This window comes from Ursus maritimus, unplaced genomic scaffold, assembly GCF_017311325.1.
Source record: "Ursus maritimus isolate PB19 unplaced genomic scaffold, ASM1731132v1 scaffold_34, whole genome shotgun sequence".
Taxonomy (NCBI): domain Eukaryota; kingdom Metazoa; phylum Chordata; class Mammalia; order Carnivora; family Ursidae; genus Ursus; species Ursus maritimus.
In genome coordinates, this window is record NW_024426008.1 from 26,488,604 (window position 1) to 26,509,130 (window position 20,527).

The window sequence follows — 20,527 nt, forward strand, 5'->3', positions numbered from 1 at the left end:
TGTGCATTCGCGTTCTCCGGAGGCCACAGTGTAAGGTGGTGGGAAGCAGCTAGAGGGAGGAGGGCCTCGTACTGGACGACCCCGGGCTGCGGGGCGGGAGGGGAGGCCTTGGCCTGTGAGTGACGACCAGGGCAGGCTCTAGCAGCAGAGCGGACAGGCAGCTCTGGCCTGCAGCCCGCTCACCTGTCCCCGCCGTGCGGCCTGCATCAGTGAGGACAGGCGCCTCAGTGGTGTGACCCATTTCACCACCACTTTTCAGCGCAAGAGGAGGCCGGGGGTTTATTGGACAGGAACAGCCAGAGACAGGCGAGTTGGGAGTCAGACACCTGCCCTCCCATCTGCCCTGAACTGTGACCCTCAACTCCTCAGGAAAGTGTCTGGTGGGGAGACAGTGTGGGTATTGCAAAGCTGCAAAGCTGATGTCATGTTATGGGTGTGTGTGTGTGAGAGAGACAGAGACAGAGAGAGAATTTGGGAGCCATCCTAACGCATCTTTAGAAGGAGACACATGAGGGTCTCCCTGTGCAGGTCAGCAACATGCAGTGAAAGTAGTAACAAAGCCTCACCTACCCAGAGTGTGATTCTGACTTAGCCTGAAATGCACGGCGGTCCCCCTGCCTGGGTTACAACGTGCAGCCTCACGCTGGCCACAAGTGGGCCACGCTTCCTGGGGACGCCGGGTGAGGGGCGGGCCGGCGCTGGTGCCGAGCAAGGAGCCCCAGCTGCAGGGCGGGGATCCTGGACCTGCGGGAAGGACAGACTTCTCGGGTCCCGGGGTTGGAGGGAGGCTGCAATCCCCAGGGCTGCACGTGCAGAGGGGTGAGATGGGAGCCTGCAGAAATGGGTCAGTGTGTACTTCCTCACAACCCAGAACATCGGGATTTGGAGCAGAGATCCTCGAGCCCGGCTCCCACCAGGATCGTCCTGAGGGCCATTTCGTGCTGCCCTCCTCCGTGCTGGGTGATTTCCCGGAGGAAGAGAACAGCCTGGAGGCGCCCAGGCGGGCCAACTCCCACGGCTGCATTCAAGCCCAGAGGAAGCAGATGGTCGGCATTTCCTGCCCTCCAGACCCTGGGCTCTTTTCTTCCTCAGGTGAGTCACCACGGCCCAGCAAGTGGCCCTCCACTGCCCACGCGCCCTCCCTCCAGCGTGGAGGGCCTGTCCTCCGGTGACACGCGGGCAGGGGTGGGCGCTGGAGATCACCTCTCCGGAGCTGCCTCCGCGCTGTGGCCGGAGGACCCTGCGTGGGCACGGCCCCCACCCCCATCATCACGCTCTCACTGAAGACCATCTGAGAGCCGCCGCACACGGTACAGAGCAAATGCAGCGTCCCAGTCAAGGGCTTGGCTCCGCGCACACTCAGCAAGTGTTCATCACACGACCCCCCTCCCCCCCCCAGGCTCTGTGCTTTCTGGAAAGCCCCTCACAGGGGATGGCCAGACAATAGCATTCCCGATGACCGGGCAGGGACAGAGGAGGGGAGGCAGTTCTGAGCCCAGGGAGTTGAGCCCTAAGTCTGGTCCTGACATCGCAGCAGGCAGCCTTCACAGCCCGCACCGTCTCGTCCTAGAGCACGCGGACCCTCGTTTGGCCCGGCTGCTTCTGCATGCCGCCAAGAAGGGAGAAGGAGCCACCGGTGGGCTTTGCAGTTGGGTAAGTCCGAGGGACAAATTAAATGTTCTGTGGTCACAAGACCTAGCCTGGCATCAAGAGGCTGGGGTTCAGATTGCAGTTCAGCACACAGCACCCCTGACTTGTTCAAGACAAATGACACGGGGCTCGTATGTCCCCTACGGCAGGGGCTGGGGACAACACTGACACCTACAGCCCCCCCTCCCCCACCCCGAGGCCCTCAAAACCTGGCCAGGAGGACCTGTGCCCTCAAAACCTCCTCCTCCATCCCTTCCTTTAACCTGAGTGTCTATACTGAGGCCCACCCTCCTCTACTTTACGTTAAGTGTAATGACCAATAGCAGGGATCGGGGCTGCAAGGACCACAGTCATCACGTGGGTCGGCCTCTGCAGTCCCAGCTGAGGGAACTGAGGCTCCAGCCACATGCCGGCAGGACTGTTACACGGTCTGGCACCCACCGCCGTCCCTGGAACAGTTGCAGTGACATTTTCCTCCAGCTGAAACCATCTCGTGTGAAGACAGCACCAGGCCCTGCTTCTTGGACAGGAATGCCAGGTCCATGCAGCCAATGGAGCCCCTCAAACCTCAATCCCGCCTTCTGCCCACAGATAACCCTGCCAGAACAGTAGCCTCCCTCCGCCTGCCCCCCTCCCACGTACGAGGGTGTGGACTCTGCAGCCCTCTTCCCACCAAGTGAAGGAGACTCTTGCCCCCAGCCTCGCAGCCATCAGAGCAGAAGCTGGGACCAGCTGGGACCTCAGCGCACGGCTTCCTCGCCAACAGAAACAAGTCCGGGGCGCCCTCCAAGGTGGGAGAAGCCGAGGGTGAGGGTGCCTCTTAGCGGCCCCGGCTTGGCCCCGAGCCTCCCGCAGACTTGGGGCGCTAGGGCCAGTCCGCTCCTGCGCACCAGCTTTGGACACGGAGTCCTTGCCCTTGTGAGCATGTGGTCTGCATGTGTGTGCAAGCAGGGCTGTCTGCGTGGGACCTGCTGATCAAACGCATCTCAAGACTTTTTTTTTTTAAACTGGAAACTGTCATTAATAATCTGATTTTTATCTTTGTTAGGCTTTGGCCCTGAGGTATCAGGCTTCCATATTATCACATTTCAGTCAAGCTTCCACTGCTCGCTTGACATGATGGTTAATCTTCTCACATCAAAGCAAAGGGCCCGGCTACACTTGTTTGCATTGCGGCCGGGCCCACAGCCATGCGCGCCGGCTGGGAAGCCCGCTGCCCCCAGACGGAGGGGGCCGCCCCTTCCCACCTCAAGGCTCCGGGACACTTCAAAGCTCTTTCCCACATTTCCTAAGAAAAAAAAAATGTACATGAATAAAAAGTAGGGGGGAGGGGAGATCAAGGGCGAAGATTTCTATTTCATTTGTTTTCCGATATTTCTTTTTGTATTAAAATTGTGGAAGTCAGATCCCGTGTGCCTTGGGGTGTCGACGCGTGAACGTGTCTGCCTTATTTTACTCTTAAAATGAAAGCAGAACATTTTGTGTTCACGTAACCCTTTGCTTCTAGGAGCTCAGGAGCGCCGAGAACTTCGAAAGGATAGGAAAGTGTAGCCAGCTCAGAAAGGGCACGAAGGAGGCAGCCTCTCTCTAGTTACCCTGCTCGGTGCGGGGCCACCATCCCAGAGCCCTGTCTGCCCCCTGCAACGACCCCCTAGCTCTCAGGGGCACCGTGCTCCCCGACGGTTCCCAGCTCCTGTCCCCCTGCCAGTCCCTCCCTGTGCCGTCTGTGCACCCAGGGCATCCGATCTCCAAGGCCAACCCGGGTCCTCCAGCCCCTGCCAATAGGCCTGCAGAGCACTAGCCATCGTCCTCCCTGGATCACGTCCATTGGCATCATGCCCACACTACCACTTGTCCCCCCAAGGAGAGGATGTTAAACCCAAGTATTCATCCCACTGATGAAGATGTACCAGGCGGGAAACAGCCAGGAGACACTACTCTGGTTTTTCAAGGAAACGGTAATGAATTCGGCCACAGCCAGGGCACCTTCTCACCTGCTCTGAGCAGGGAGAGACCTGGTTGGACTGCATGCCCCCATCCCGGCCTGATGAGGAGTATGTGGGTGTTAGGGGGAGAGTACATTGCCCAACGTCAGGCCAGGAGGGGCCACTCCCAGAACATGACAAGTGTTTGCTGTGGTCAGGACACTGCAGGCTGGGTCTGCTGAGCTCCCCCAGAGATTACGAGGAGAGAGGGGTCGTGGGGAGGGGGCGGCACAGAGGCTCTGTGACCCCAGAGGCCGGCGGCCCAGCAGGGAAGGTGGCATCCGTCCATCTGTCACCAGCCAGCATGGAGCTGCCTTGCAAGAAGCCCTGCAGGCAGGCCCAGATAGAGGATGGTGGATAGCCCCCGGGCCCCACAGGGGCGGCCCCATCACCAGGAAGACCCCTGTGTCCTGGCCAGGTCTCCACCTGGGAGTCTCAAGGAGTCCAGCGAGCTTGGGACCTGGAGAGCCTGTGCAAGGTGCCCCCTGCCACGTCCACGCTGTTCTGCCCACAGCAGAAGCCCAGGAAACGCTTGGGAAGGGACAAGTACAGTCACGTAAAAACAGAACATCTGGGTTAGGTCCTGCGTCAGAGCCCCCGCCGGCTCCCTCGGTCCCCTCCCCCCGGGACAGGCCAGCCCCTTCCCAGCCAGACGCAACTGCCCCTCAAGGCATGGGTGTCATCTCCACTAAGGGGAGAATAACATCAGCGGTGTTAATAATAGTCAACCAGCCTTCTTCCACCGCAGCTCTGGGTTCAGCCTCCCCGTGCACGATCACCCGCCCTCCGGCCGTGACCCGGCGTCAGGGAGACTGTGGGTCCGCGCTGAGCGAATGTGTGTACAACTCTGCTCTCCACGATGAAAAGTACCGGAAAGAATCATGAAACAGAGCGAGTCTGCTAAGATGTGCTCTTCGACCCGAGACGCTGCTGCCAGCCCCGCGTCCACAGGACCGCGCTGCGGCAGTCCCACTCTGTGTCTTCCCCGGGTCCTCCCCGCTTATTTCCACGCGAGCGTTCAGGCACTGGGACCCGTGCGACCACGGGGGTGGAGAGCCACAAGGGAAGGGAGCTGAAATGATTCTCAGCCCTGATGAGCTTCCTCTTAGAGCAAACGCGTGCTTGGGGGGCCAGCCGTGGAACTGGGGGTCCTCCGGGTGAACTCCCGTGGGAGAGATGATGTCACTAAAGCATCAGTCGTATCACACGACAATCCGGTTTCCACAGATACGATCAAAATCCAGCACCGAAGCTGCCGTGTGAGGCAGACGGGATCTTCAGGGGACGGGACCTTATCCCCGTGTGGTCTGGGGTCCCCGGCGAGGTGACAGGAAACAGCCTGCAGCCCACTTGCTGTTGTTGGGGATTCTCTGAACACAGTGCGCACCCGCGCTGCCCAGGGGGAGGGGGAGGTCGTCCCCAGCTCGGCGGGCCGCTGCCATGGGTCACCCGAGGCAGGAGCAGAGTCGGGGTCTGGTCTGAAGATGTATCCTCGGAGACCAGCTCGTACTGCTCACCTGCGTATTTGCTTCTCTGTCATAATCTTTAGAACACGCTCTGCTACCATAGGTTCCAGCAATTCCATTTACTAATTCAAAGGAATTGGGACGCCTGGGTGGCGCAGTCGGTCATGACCTTCGGCTCAGGTCATGATCTCGGGGTCCTGGGATCGAGCCCCGCATCGGGCTCCCTGCTCAGTGGGGAGTCTGCTTCTCCCTCTGCCCCTCCGCCACTCCTGTGCACACACTCTCTCTCTCTCTCTCTCCCTGTCAAATAAGTAAGTAAAATCTTAAAGAAGGGAATTAGTTCAATATCAAAGGCTATTAATTCAAGGGAATTGAAAGCAGAGTCTCAAAGAGATATTTGCACCCCCAAGTTCACAGCGGCGTTATCCGCAGCGGCCGTAATGTGGAAACAAGCCAAGTCGATGGACAAATGGATAAATAACATGTGGGTGGACCTTGAGGACATTCACCTAAATGAAATGAGCCAGTCGCGGAAGGACAACTACAGCCTGTTTCCACATGTGTGAGCTCTCAGCCACTCTGCTGCCCGGGCGCTCATCCGGACGCGGGTTTTTAATCCAGCACGACTGGGAAGCTGTAGGGACAGTTTCTCTGGGATGGTTCCCTCTGTCGCTCACACTTCCGTCTTGCGGACTGCGCTTCTCTCTGATCCTCAGAAAGGCAGCCTGCCCATGAGAGCCTGGACGGGAAGGGGCCGCTCTGTTCAAGGGATCGTTTCTGAGTGAATCTGAGCCCACATGTAGCCCCACGGGCAGGGTGGCAGGGCCCCGTGTCCGCAGGGTGACCCTGGGGAAAGCTGGGGTTCTCGTGCATCAGAATCCCGGGGCGGGCCCACTGCCGAGTTCCCGCTCAGTGAGGGGAGGACTCGGGATGTGGATTTCTAACACGTTCTCCAGTGATACCGCTGCTCTTCCCAGGACTGGGCTCAGAACTCCTGGTCAAGGTCGCCAGAGGCCCCTCAGCCTGGCGGGCCACAGAGCTGCATTGCAGCCCCCGCACAAGCACACATCCTCTTCTGGGATCTCAGACAGCGCCTTGCCTCCTCTGCACACTGTCCCATCTTGGGAACCAGGAAAACCTTGTGAGATGTTGGCAGAACTGAATCGGGTCTTTAGGGGGACCTGCTCCTCGTGCGTGCCCAGCAGACAGCCTGCTAGGAGCAGCTGGTGCTGACGCCCTGAGGCAGGGGCGGAGAGGTCAGCCCTGCACAGAGGATGCCCCTCCCACCCCACCCCTATGCCAGGAGAGCAGCCCATCGACCAAGTGTCCTCCCGAGACTGCTGCACGGCGGCTCACAGCCGGTGTGACTTTGATACTAAAACACGCAGGCCTGAGTCACCGACTGAGGGCTGGAAACGTGCCCACGTCTGAAGAGGAACAAAACTTCAAAAAAAAAAGAAAAAAAGAAAAAAGAAAAGAAAAGATTCCTGTCTGTGCCTGGCCTCTTGGGAGTTGGCCCCAGACCCCACAGACTGCAGTTTGTGGTGACTTTGATGGGCAGTCTCAGAAGCACAGGAGGGAGGCCCGGAGAAATGTGCTCCTGCCACTGGGGCATCTGGTGAGGCAGCCTCAAGCCCGGCCCCGAGCGGCCAGCCGGCCCTGGTGGGGCGAAGGGGCCCCCGGCAGGAATCGCTGGGGGAGGCGGTCCTCCCACTTCTCAGCTCCTCAGAGTAGGGATCCCAGCCCGAAGTGCCCCCCCAGGCAGTGCACACAGGGCGGCCCCCCACCCCAGGCAGTGCACACAGGGCAGCCTCTGAGCTCAGAGAGGGGTCTGCAGGACTTAGAGCCCCATGCCCAGGTGAGGATGGGGCCCGTGATCCTACAGGTCTAACCAATTCTCAGGGCCAACATGGCCCGTCCAGGGCCCTCACTTAGAGAAGCCTGAGTCTAACCTACAGGCATCCTCAGCTGTTTCCTGGCTGCCCAGAGAGGGGCTGCCAGTCACTCAGGCAGCTGTTTGGGGTGGCTCAGAGTAGGAGTCCTGGGGCCTTCTGCCACCCAGCCTGCTCTCTGCCTGTGTGGGGCATATGGGCAGGGATCGGGGGCCCAGCTTCTCAGACTCTCTTTCCTCCCTCAGCCTCAGAGCCGCATTACTCACACACACACACACACACACACACACACACGCGCACACACACACGTGCACACTGCTTACGCCTAACCTCACTTAACCCCCAGTCTGCCTCAGGCTGCATGGCTTTTCCCTCTTTAAAGTTTCATCATTTGGGGAGAGGGAGGGAAGAATGTGTTTTTTGGGGGGGGTGCCCATTGATGTGGTCCCAGCCTGGTGGGAAACACCCCAAGTTCCCAGCATGATACCCTGCACGTGATCCTAGAAAAGGTAAATATTGTGGGAAAAGTCAGCTTGTCCCCTGGAGAGTCGTGTGTCCCCAGACACCCGGGGGGGGAACCCCACATCTCCGTGGCCCACCCGCCAAGCAGATGCCCCCTTGGGATAAAGCAGTCCCAGGAGGCTGGTGGCCTTGAGTTCAGGACCCTGGGGCAGACACAGTGGGCCTCATCTGGCCCAGCTTCCCGGGTGACCCTCTCCTCCACACCAAGAAACACACTCCATTTGTTCCAAGCCTGGTCACTCTTATGCGTGAGGCAGGTGACCACAGCTGCTTGAAATTCTCTCTGACATTGTAAACATCTGGTTGCCTGGGAGCTGGTATCCGCTAGTCTTCCTTTCCACTGAGAATTTGCCGGAGTTCCCTAGCTGAGGAATCTGGGATTGCGTGCTGGACATAAGACTGTGTTGCCTTGTGTAATTCCTCCGGAGAGTGCTGAGGTTTTGTTTTTTGCGTTGGACGGCAATAAACATTGATGTTCCAGAACGTGTGTCCCCGCTCCCTCCACGAGCTATGGGCTCCTGTCAGTGAAGTTGTCGGACTCCGCAGTGCTCTTCAGATCCGCTTTGTGCGGGGATCACTCGTTGCAGGTCTGAATCCTGTTGGCATACTCTTTGGGGTCCGTTCCATGCGTGAGGCCAAGACTTGTATGCAAGCTTTAGCAGCACCTTCTCGAGCTCCCCCCTCTCTCCACGGACTGCCCACAGTCTATGGCTCCCAGGGGCCTGCCTTCTGGGCCCTCTGGCTAGAAAGCCAGGGATTTAGCTTTCTGGGTCTGCCAGGTACTAACTTCGAGCGTGTCCGTGCACGGGAAGTTGGAGGAGAAGCAACATAATGGAGATTTGACCCATGCATTTCCGACATACTCCTGAATAGGGGAGGAAGATTCCTTCCCTCGGAGGGTTAGATGCCCAGCCAGGCCGCACTCCGCTGCTGTCACGGGGCTGCTCATGCAGGAATGGGACACACCGGCCTACAGGGCACGTCTCCCTCTCTCTCTGGGCCTCTCTGCTCCTCAGGCCAGTATGACGGCCTTCCCTTGCAGCCTGGTCCATCACGCCAGGATCCATGTCCCCGGAGGAAAAAAGAAAAGGAAAACAAGAAACTCACCCCCAGAGCAATCACACTTAGGACCCTCTGGTCTCCTTCCAAACACGGCCTCTGCGGCGGCTTCCTGGGCTCCCCAGCAGGTGCTCTGCGTTCTGCCCCGCGTTTTAACTCCGTCCAGTGGGAGAGGAAGAGTGGGCTGCGCTTCCTCATCTTGACCAGAAGCAGAACTGTCCCGCGGCTTATTTTGACTAGGAAAGTTTTTAAAGTACGGATCTGAGCAAAGACCTTAGAGAAAATGCAGCACAGCCCCCATGCAAACTGGGGCGCAGAATCGCCCAGGGAATGTTAAGCTGAAAGGGCCTTTGGTTCACCCAGTTGGCTCTTTGTCAATTCAGTTTGTATCACTTTGCATGAGACCCGAAGACACTCAGGTCCAGATGGTTCTAAGCACCAGAACTACTCCGCACACAGATAATGGCAGGAGGCCCTGGTGTCCACCGGGAGCTGGTCTGCGACAGAGGCTTCCTACCTGCCATGGCGTGTCTCACCGTGTCACGCACTAACTGTGTGATTTTGGACACATTACGTCTCGGCGCCTCGCTTTCTCCTCTGATCGGCCTCACGGGGCTCTCTGGGCAGTTACGTGAGACAGCGTGTGGTGCGTATTTAACGAGATGACGTGTCAAATACAGGAGGGGAGTCTCACCTGTTCGGAGGGACCTGTCTGCCGGAATGAGAGCTTGCACAGAGCGGAGGGGACGAGTCGCACCTGCTTCACGTCTTCCCGCCAAGTCATCAGACAAGTCTCCCTCCAACTGGCAGTTGGGGGTCGCTCCTCCCTCCAGCCTCCCCTCCTCTCCTTCCTGGAAATTTTCTCGGCCCTGTGCTGACCGCCCCCCACCTCCACCCTGAGGCCCCCCGAAGTCCGCTGACGGGAGACCCTGCAGGCATCTGTAAACCGAGCACGCCTTTACTGGAAATGCGGGCTGCTTCGCGGCGTAACTGTGATGTGTTAATACGTTACTTGAGACTCTCCCAAGAGGAGGAAAGAAGGGAGAAGGGGAGGAGGACAGGGCCCTTTCCTACCAGAAATGCTCCCCCAGCCGGTGCACTGGGCTCGTGCTCTTGAGGGGAGCAGCAGCCGGGGGTGGGGCTACCATGATGACCCACTGATTTTATCAGATGCTGACCCCAGGACCAGAAACCTATGACTTGGAAGGACCACCTCCCCCACGGAGGCCCAGCTGTCCTGGGAGGTGTCAGAGTCCGTGCCGGCAGACCCGGAATCAGCTTTGAGGATCAAAGAAGTCCTAGAATGATATAAGACATAGAGATGAAGGCGAGTCTCCTGTCCTCTCAAAGGGTTCGGGGAGAACGCCCCGCTCGGGAGGCTTGGAGGCTGTGAACATAACCTAGTGGGAACTCCATTATGAGACGAACGATGCAAACTGACACATCGTGCACGGACCGTGGAGCTGGAGGGAAGACACTAGGGCCGCTAGGTGACCACGGCCACTCACCGCGTGCTGGGAGGCAGCCAGGAGGAGCGTAGGGCTGGACGTGGGGTGTAGGACAGTGAGGGCGGGGAAGGGAGAGACAAAGGCAGAAAGGCAGCCTCGTCCACTGGGGACAGAGAACAACACTTTTTTGTTTTTAAGGTCCTATTTATTTGTTTGAGGAAGAGAGAGAGCTCTAGCGGGGTGAAGGGCTGAGGGAGAAGCAGACTCCCCACCTAGCAGGGAGCCCGATGCAGGGCTTGATCCCAGGACCCCGGGAACCGAGGGTCTCCTAGGCCCCAGGAGGCCACGCCCATTCAGGCCAGTGGCTGCTCTCGTCCCTGGAAGCCCTGCGCCCAGAAGGAGGAGAAGAGTGCATTCATACAGCAGGCTGGCTCTCTGTGAGCGGGGCAAGGGAATATTTATTTTGTTTTGACCCAGATCTATTCCCAGCCCCCGCATACTGGTTACAAGTTGGCTCCGAGGCGCATTCCAACACCAACAGAGCTTGTTTTAGGGCTGTTCAGGGTACAGGTGCATTTCCCTCCACGGGTCTCTGGTGAGGGGACTCCATGACCCTCAGGGGCCCCAACTTCTGCTTCACTCCCCTGAAAGGTGCTGTCCTCCTCCTGTGACATAGGGGCTCCTACAGCGCTGGGATACACGCTGATCTCCCATCAGGAAGATGGAAGGAAGGGAGCGGAAAAGCAGCATCGTCCCTCTCGTGGGCCCCTAGGCAGCAGGGACAGCTCAGAGACGAGCCCTCAGGGGCCCGGGGCCACAGGAATAGCACTGGGCTCTGTCCCCAGGAAAGAAGGGTCATGAGGATGCCGGGCAGACCCCCTCCCTCTCCTGCCTGTCACATAGAGAAGACATAGCGAAGCCTTCCCTGCCAGTCATATGGTTGGACAACAGGGCATATTTTAATGATTTCATTGGATGAAAGACCCAAATAAATCACTGAGCCTACTGACATGAAAGAAATGCTGCATCTTTCCAGAGGGGGTCCAATGTGGTTTCCAGGCCGCATTTACCGAACCAGAAAGCCGGCTTGACGGTCAACACACGTAACCAGGAGGGCCTGTTAGGCACGTCAGAGGGGCGGCTCCTTCCCCGTGGCCTTCAGAGGGCAAGTCACTCACGCACAGACTCACTCAACAGCTTCAAAATACCTAAACTTCAGCTGGGTGCTGGAGACATAGTGGTCAATAAAACAGAGTCCCAGCCTCAGAAATCTTCCAGACTATCTGGAGAGATAAGGAAACACCCAGTTTACCCAGTTTTGATGCAGGACCATGATGGCTAAAAACAAAGGTGAGATGGGTCCCTGATGAAATGCACCGGGAGCCCCTGAGGCTACCTGGAGAAGGCGCCTCTGGCCCCCTCCCCCACACCCTCAACACCCCCAGGAAAACAAACCCCTGCGCTCAGACCGTTGGGTGTGGCCATCCAGGCTCTCTTTGCCCTCCCAGGAAAGCCGCTCTGTTGCTTGTCCTGGAAAACAGAGCAGCAGGCCATCCTGGGCGGCGGACCCGGCGTGTCCAGCACAGCCCACCCCAGGGGCTGGAAGAAGGGCCTGTGCTTCTGCGCTGGCATCTCCCCCAGACCCTGCGTGACATTCCAGCGTGCGTCCAACCTGGCCCGGATCTGTGCTAAAATCATCAGGGTGACCCCTGCAGCCCGGCGGGCATGAGGAGGGGTCAGGGGCCGTGAGCGAGCTCAACACGACCAAGCCCGGCCTCGGGGGAGATGAACGGAGAAGGACAGGGTCTTGGGCGCAAGCAGACGGCGGACACGTGTGAGGCTGCAGGAAAGATGCGAATGATACCGGCGGGGGGCCGGGCACTGTCCCTGGCTCGGCAGACACAGAAGTAAAGTGGCAGATAGATCCCTGCCTTCTGGGGGACGGGGGGAGGCAGCAGAGGACCCGCTAGAAACGTGCGTCACTGGCGATAGGTGCTTTGAAACAGTGGGGGGGGGGGGGTGGAGCCAGGCCCGCGATGATGAAGAGCGGAGCACCCCAGGCGGAGCCCACACCCAGCCCACACCCAAGGGCACGACCTGGAAGACCCATAGGAGGGGCTGAATGCCAGCTGTCTTAGCGCCTGCCGGACGGTCGGCACGCACGCGCTCTCGGTTACTGCTGCTATTAGTACCTTACGCACGCCCTCACTGCCTGTACTGACGTGTTACTCGTAGGCTACAATACACACACAGATTGACCAAGGTTATGCTTCCTGGACTTATCCACACTAACGAGCACGACCTTTACTCTAGAGCACGAATGGGCTTTGTTACTTCTCTTCCTTCTAAATCAAATATGATGCTCACATTTCCCGGTCTCAGTCTTTCTTCCTATGTCTCTCGACCTCACGGAGGGGCCAGCCCCCATGAGCTTCCCCGGCCCCCTGCCCATTGTCCCAGGTGATGATGCCACATTCTGGGAAAACCAGGGCACATCTTCCAGCAGTGCCCTGACGGATTCTAGCCCGAGAAACGGAAAAGCAAGCTGACGCAAGGGCGACCGTGTGTGTGGAGCACGGCCAGGCCCGGGGGCTCGCCAGGCTGGAGCCTGTCTCCTCCAGTCCCGCGGTTAGAACCCCAACATCACACTGCACACTTGGTCCACCTTCTATTTTCTGTTGTCTGGGAGCTAATTCACCCTCATAGCACCTGAAGAAGAGGGAGAGGCGCTCAGGGCCCTGGGGCTCACATTAGGCAAGTGCCTTCTGCAGAAACCCAGGGCAGAGACCCAAATACATTTCGATAGCACTCGCTGCGCTGGTGACACCCCCTTCCAGCGTAACCAGATTCCCCAGGACCAATGTCTGCCCCAAAGCAGGGGCTGCAGCATGCTCGGTGTGGAAACCCTTCTGCAAACCAAGGGAAACCCCGCCGGTGATCAAGGGGACCCCTCAGGCCCACAGGTTTCAGTGAAGGAGAAGCAAACTCACTGATTCACAAGTTTAGGGAGGAGCTCAAGGCACAGAGCAAACTCTTGTTCTGAGTAGGACTGTTCGCAGAGCAAGGGGAAGGCCCCGCCGCACACGTAGGCTTAGAAACCTGAGCCCAGGCCCTCCCTCGACTCTCCACGGCTCGTAACCTTGAGCAAGGCTCGGTTTCTCAGCTGTAAAATGGGAATAACAGTAGTTACTCTCGGTGGGTTGTGACGGGGGTTAAGAGGACACGCCAGCACAGCCCCCGACCGAGCTTGCCTCTAAGCAGACTCCACGGAGGAACCGACTTGAACTCATCGCAACATATTCCTGAGATGCTCCACTTGTAAGGACTTGCCCTTGATCACTTCAAAGGGCGGAGAGAGGCAGACACTGATCCTGTTAGGTGACGTCAGCGCTGGGGGAGCTGGCGAGGCCTCCTCTGCCCGGGCCCGTCTGGCCTGCTGCACGCTCCCGGGATCAGGCTCCACGGGGTCGGTCAGGATTATGAACGTGGGTTCTTCGCGCAGCCGTACCGGTTGCTGCAGAAAAACCACCCCAGGATGTAGGGTCTAAGCCCGCCGTGCCGGCCGCAGGGATGAGTGGGACAGGAGAAGGAATCCAGGCGAGGGGGCCAGGCCTTGAAGTGCCTGGGAGAAAAAGCAGGAGCACGGAGGGCCGGGAGGAGGAGGCCTGGGAGGAGGGTCCGCAGCAGGGCAGGTGGGGTAAGGAGCTTGTCCCCAGGGTGGGGATGAGTTGGGGTAGGAGGCCCTGACTTGGGGGAGGACCTGGTGAGGGCCGCTCGCTCCCACTACCATAACCGCCTGTCTGAGTTGCAGAATTACTGTGTGGGGATTACAGTGTGTCCCAACAGGAATCATCCAGGAGGTGTGCCTTCCGGCCAGTCTCCTGGCCTCCCAGCTGAAGTTCCACGGTCGGAAGGTCAGCGTGACGCCCCTCGTGTCAGACAATGGGGGGGACACCCCGACTGTACAGTTCAGCGAGGGTTCTCAGCTTTTAAACCAGATTTTGGGCCTCGGAAATAAAGCGCGTGCTGCGAAGCCGCTGGGGACGAGTGCGGGCGAGGGCTGATCAGGCTGTGTGGACACAGAGCTCTCAGAGCTGCCATTACGCTCCTGTGAGTTCGCTGGGTTTGCAGCGCAAACGGCGCCCACACCTGTGCGGCCCGCTCACCGTGTGAGCGACAGAGGTCGGAGCCTCCAGAAGGTCCAATCCAGGCTCCTCCACCTTGGTGCCCCCCGGGGTCACGTGCGGGCGCTCTCGGAAGTCGCAGGGTGCTGCAGGCCTCGTCCTGGTTCCCCTCTCGTCCCCTCGGGCCCTCGGCGCCCCGCTCCCCCTGCACCCCAGCAGAGCAGGCACTGGAACAAGGTCAGCACCTGTACACCAGCCCTTGGCACTCCCACCCACAGCCTGGCCGCCACACGCTTGCGCTCCGTCCCCCACCTGGCCAAGGCCCCAGGGCCCCCCTGAGGAGACGACCACCTGCGGTGTCCAGGGACCTGCTGGCCTTTGGCCTCCCTTCACGCCAGCCAGCCCTGCTTGAGACACAGTGACACACACACACACACAAACACACAGGTACGCACGAAGGCACACCGTGTACACACACGCGAATACACAGGTACGGTGTGGGCAAGGACACGCGCAACATGCAGACACACGTGCTTGAGCCGGGCCTCACCCGCCAGCCAGCCACAGAGAGGGGCACCTGCTCGAAACAGCCCCAGCACGTGCCCTCTCTGCACCAGCTGAAGGACTGCAAATCACGCGGCCCGGACTAGCAGCAGTCAGACGGCCACTAAAGATGGCCTCGCCGCCGTGCTACCCCTGCTCAGCCCCACTGCGCCAAGCCGCCAGCACACTGCCGCACAGCGAGAATAATCACCCCGGCTGCCGGTTCTGGAAAAGATGCTGCACCCAGGCGCCTTGCCAAGCATATTACACACCTCACCTCCCTTTATTCCCCCGGCAACCCTGGAGAGGGGCTGGCAGCCACAGGCGACGCCGGCCTGCTCCTCAGATAGCACAAGTGGACTTGGTCCCCGCAGAGCCCTGGACACGCAGAGCTCCGAATGGAGGCCACGTGCCACGTCCATGCCCTGGCCACGCTTCGGGATGTCGCTTCAGCACATGCAGCGAGGAGCCCTGGGCAGCGGGCCTCTGCTGATCGGCGGGTGGGAAACCCCCTCTTCCGCCGCTCCAGCCCCTGGCCTCCAGCGTGCCTTCTTGGACCGCACCCCGCCACCGTAGCAGACAAGCACGTGGCCAGTTGCTGCCACTTCCTTTCTGGGAACACTTCAAGAATCATTCCAGTTAGCTCACCATGGCAGCCCGAGATACAGTGCCGCCTTGCCTGGTAGCTCCCCTGTCCCCTGTCCAGTACAGAGGGCCTGTCTGACTATTCTGCCAAATTTCTGCTTCTGGGAAGCATTTCTGACAGTAAATCCAAGTCCAACCGTCTTGGTCTCCGTAATCCAACATGGAAGCAAGCACCAGCGTGCTCCGCGTGTGCTGGGCCTGAAGACCCAAAGGAGTCTGGAGCCACCGGACGGTGGTCATTGTTGCCAAAATTTCTATTCAGTGCAAAGAACCATAGTCCAAATGTTTCTTGCCCCTCTAAATATGAAATTTGAGCATGTATGCTAATGAACAGACACTACAGAAAGGAAACTCACTAAGAGAAATAATACAAACAGAAATAAAGCTTCACTTAAAATACATCCTAAACCAGCTCCTCCAAGAAAATGTGATTTCTCTATGACCCAGAAATTGCACGTGTGGGCATACACCCAAAAGAATCGAAAGCAGGGCCTCCAAGAGACATTTGCACACCCACGTTCACAGCAGCATTATTCACAGTAGCCAAAACCTGGAAGCAGCCCAGTGTCCCGTGATCAGATGAACAGACAGACAAAATGTGGTCTATCCACACAGTGGCATATCTTTCAGCCTGAAAAAAGGGAAGAAACTCTGGTCCATGTCACAACATTGCCTTAACTGAACTCCGCCTAGAATTGACATTTCCCTCCGTACCTGAATTTAGGAGGAACGATGGGTTCATTCATTAGCTACAAGTCAGAACTTCTCTCCTTGCCGGGACAGTCAGAGGAGCTGCTAACGTGACCACCAAAGGAAGTTCAAGGAAATAGCATATTTCCTCTCTGCTCCTTTTAATAGGATTTGTTCTGTTTTTATTGTTCGAGTTTATATAAAGATTTAACTTCACAAAATGCCTAATTATTTTGGAGGGTTCAACAGGTACCCTGTCCCCATCACTGATGGGTGTCCCCAGGCATTTTTGAGGCCAGCGCCCTGATCGCAGGCCATGAAGCCTTAACCCCCCAGGCTCCCAAAGAAGCAGGTTAAGGACACACTGGGGACGATGCCCTCCGCGAAGCCCCTTCTCTACATCCAGCCTGAGAGGAGAAGCCCTTCCGGAGTGAACCAGCTGGGGACTCTTTAGAGGAATCAAGTCCTTCCACTGCGAGGCATAGACAGGCACAGGACACACATACGTCTTGGCGGAGGCAATGAGGTTGAGAAGGCTATCTGCACGTCAGCGGGGCCGTCGGGGCCTGGGGAGCCAGCGGGTGGAGGGAGGGCAGGCAGGAAGAGGTGCGAGTCCAGGAGAGGCTCTCGGGGGCCCTTCTAGAGCCGATGCCACCAACCATGCCCGTTCAGCCCAGCAGCCTACTGGCATCCGCTATGTTGCTGAGCGTGGCATGGAATTTTATTTGAAGAACTGGTTCTGTTAATAAAAGTAGAAAAACCACCATTATAAACATTTGGGTGTATGACTACAGAATACAGGTGCTCCAGCCCCCTGCTGCCCTCCAGCAACAACCCCCCGCCCCGGGTCACCAAGCCCTCTCCTCTCTCTGCTCTGCCCATGGTGGCCACGTATCCGACATTTCTGACCAGGGCAAACGTCAATGCCATCTCCTGACCTCCTCTTTGAGGAAGTCGCCAGCCTGGGTCCCCATGGTCAGCCGGTGACCAAGGCAGCACGCAGGGCACAGGCCAGGCCCCGACAAGACAGAGAACAGTTCCCCACACACCCTGGGGTGCCGTCCCGTGTTCTCCCGCAGCAGGACATCCGGGGACGAAGTGCCTCGTCTCCACCGACATCACCCTGGCGTGCACGCCCACCATCCAGCCAACAGTGCCCGCACCCCACAGTCTGCACGGCCCGACCCAGAGTCTTACACAGCCCCTCTGGCTCGACCCCCGCCTGCATGGGGCAGGGTGAACACACTCTTCCAGAAGACTTTCCCCTTGCCTCTTCCCTGCTCCCTCGGGTGGTCTCTTCCCCGCAGTGGCCCCTCCCCCTCCTCACCCACCACAGGGCGTCCTGATCTGCTCGACTGGGCAACTGTCCACAGCCCCAGAAGACGGCATCCCTGGAGTCCCTTTCTATTACACACTCTCTGAGGGACGCATTCATTCCTGTTCCTATGACTTCAAACACCGTCTACATACAGAAAACCTCCGATTTCCACCTTCTGTGCAGACTTCTCCCCAAGCTTCAGACGTGTGTGTGTTAAAATCCCATCTGATCACTGGTGCTTGAAATCTTCCGGGGGCTTTCTCTTGGTCTTACATAAAACCCACGCTCCTCATCACGGCCGCCGTGGCCTCATGGGGCCACCCCCGGCCCCACAGCTGCACCTCGCACCACCGACCCCTTCCCCGGCTTCCTTCCCCTCCACCACAGCTGCTCCTCCTGTTTCTGGGGCCCCCACCACGTCTCCTCACGTGCGTGCTCACCCTGGTTTCAGCCTGAGCCCCGGACAAGCCTCCTGAGACCCACCCAGCATCAACGAGATCCCGCCCTCACCCCGCGTCACCGTCTTCGCGGCCGTTGGACGGGCGGATGGACAGATTCCTACCACTTGCCCGGTTAGCATCTGTACTGCTGCTGATGTTTTTCCTCCATCACGTCCTCTGCACGGACTACAGTCCACCAGGGAGGCCGTCAGTATTTCTATGTCGGTGCCAGCTCAGCCCCCAGCTCGCCTGGCTCCTGGCATTTAGCAGACACCCCATGTTTGCAGGATGAATGCATGGGCCTGAGACCTAGCTGGTGCACGCCAAGTGTGGATAAAAACGAAGAAACATTGGCCTCCCTTGTCTAGCATCAGAAGGGGCTTGACATCGACTCTGGTGGTCCTGGGAAGGCTCTGGAAGGCTACAAGAGACAGAGGGCTGTCGTGTGCACTTCCAGGAACAGCAGCGAGAAGGTCTTGTGTTCGACAGAGAAGGATGAGAGCAGGGCAGGGCGAGGGGCCCTGGGAGGCCCACGGAATTCTGGAACTCATGTCACGGGGACTTCGTCGGAGCCAGCATCTGCCAGGCCTTGCAGACACAGGAGTCCCGTGTGACGTTTATTTGGTAAGTGTCACGAAAGCTGCTTTTGGGAAGAAGCAAAACATGGCCTTAACCAGAAGGAACCCACGCTAGCACATTGCCCAACCCCGACCCGTCAGCTCCAACGCCCGATGCTCTGCTCGTCATCGCCTCAACGACAACAGCGGACCACAAAAAGAGGTCGTCATTACCCAGAGGATAAGACCACTGCTCTTTCCCACGGCCCCTACCAGTCACCCCGCTCCCGGGCCCGCTGTCCCCGCTTCTGACCCCAACCCCGGCCTGCGGTTGGCACACTAGGCCTCAGAGCCCGCCACGCTCCCAGGCCTGCCCGACCATCTCCAGCCTTGAACCCGCGCCTCCAGAAATATTTGGGTCTCGGGATTCTCAGGGCTTGCGACAGCAGAAAGCTATTGTGTGTCTAAAGGTGTGTTTGGGTGTAAACAAGAGCTCGCCCCGAGGGACTCCGCGGCGGTAGAAATATTTATGGTTCTGTATCGGCAAGGATCTACCGTCTCCTTGCTGTCATTTCAGTGCTGTTCGCCCGAGAGCAGCTTGTGTAGAAATGGTAGCGGGAGACGCTGCGTTTGAGGACGAGGACAGTAAAGAATAATCTCGGCACCACTATGACAACATGGCGGCATTTCGCCCTGCTTGGCAGGAGCTGTTGGTGACTCGCGCACACGGGGGAGGGAGGAATTGACTGACAGGAACACCCAGCGACCGTCACCCAAATAAAGCCCGCCCCTCCCCCGTGCTGGCTGCTCTGTGAACAGAAAAGTCAAGTGGCACCAAATCAAGAGCCTCTGCTGGAAACCGACCAGGGTCTTCAAAGATCGTGCACGATCTTCGGCCAGATTTCAAGGCATGTGAGTTCCAGAAGGATCTCGAGGCCAGAAAGCATCTTAAGGGGTCCTCTGCACCTCAAAGTAAAGGCTGACAATGTTTTTCTAAAGAAATTGATTCCTCTAGAGTGAGAGCTGCTTGTAAGGGAATATTTCTAAGATTTCCTTCTGATTCCTTTCATTGCAAAGCCAAGTAGTTCAGCCTGTAAGGGCTGACCTCTCATTCGCCCAAAAATGCTTCAGCGTCACTCCTGCCTCAAGTATGTTCGTTTTATCCTTTATTTGCCGTTCCGTCTTCCTGCGTGCCCCTGCAATAAGGCCGCGAGCCCATTAAACCCCACTCCTCCGGCCCGCTGCTGTGCGGTGAGGCCCAGCCTCCGAGCAGTGGGCTGCGGCTGCGTGACAGTGCGAGAACGAAGCGTGCATCACGGTCGAGCCTGAGACCTCCTCGGGGTCCCATTCGCCCCTCCGCTCTGCCTTCTGGATTCGGAGACTCCTACAGGGAACTCCCAGGCCCTCGAGGCTGGCAGAGCCACCCAGTGCAGGAGGGTCACAGATCCTCGAGTAACTACGTGGGCTCAGCACCTCCACCCGCCCTCCGCCAGCCCTCTGCAGACAGGGATGTGCGCAGGACGGTCCCTTCTCCTGCGGGACCCTGCTGAGCCGAATCCGGGTTGTGGGGGAGAGCCAGCCACACAGATGGCCTTGCCCCTGAGACGGCCTCGAGAGGCCTGCACCGAAGGACGGAGGTCACCAATCGAGCTGAGAACTGGCTGGCTCTGGGCCACACAGGTGGGTCCCTAAGGGCTCACCATATCACTCCTGTGTTTCAAATGTCAGGCCCAGGTCCGGTGGCTGGTTTAGTGATCAAGAGACCCAGTGGCCAAGCCAGTAGGACCCGCTCCCACGGATCCCCGTGACCAAGATGTGGAAGAGATTCTCAGCCGGAACCGAACAGGACTGACGGGGTCTGGAAGGATGTGCCCAGTCCTCCGACCCTGTGCTCGCCCCGTCCTTCCCCCCGCCCAGGCAGCAGAGGGAGACGCGCTCACCTGGGCACAGGTGCACCTGTGAGGCCCAGCCCCCTCGGCCCTCCAGGACAGCCCCACGTCCAGGCAGGGCCTCCTCACGAAGTGCTGCTCGGCCAAGGTTCAGACCCAAGCGCACTCTCGTCAGCAAAACTCCACCAACTGCCAACACGCACTGTCCTCTACTTCCCCCCCAGCCTAACCTCTACACAGCCGACTAGGGAAAGGTGACACACACGGCAGGCAGGCCCTGCTCGGCAGGGAAGAGAGGC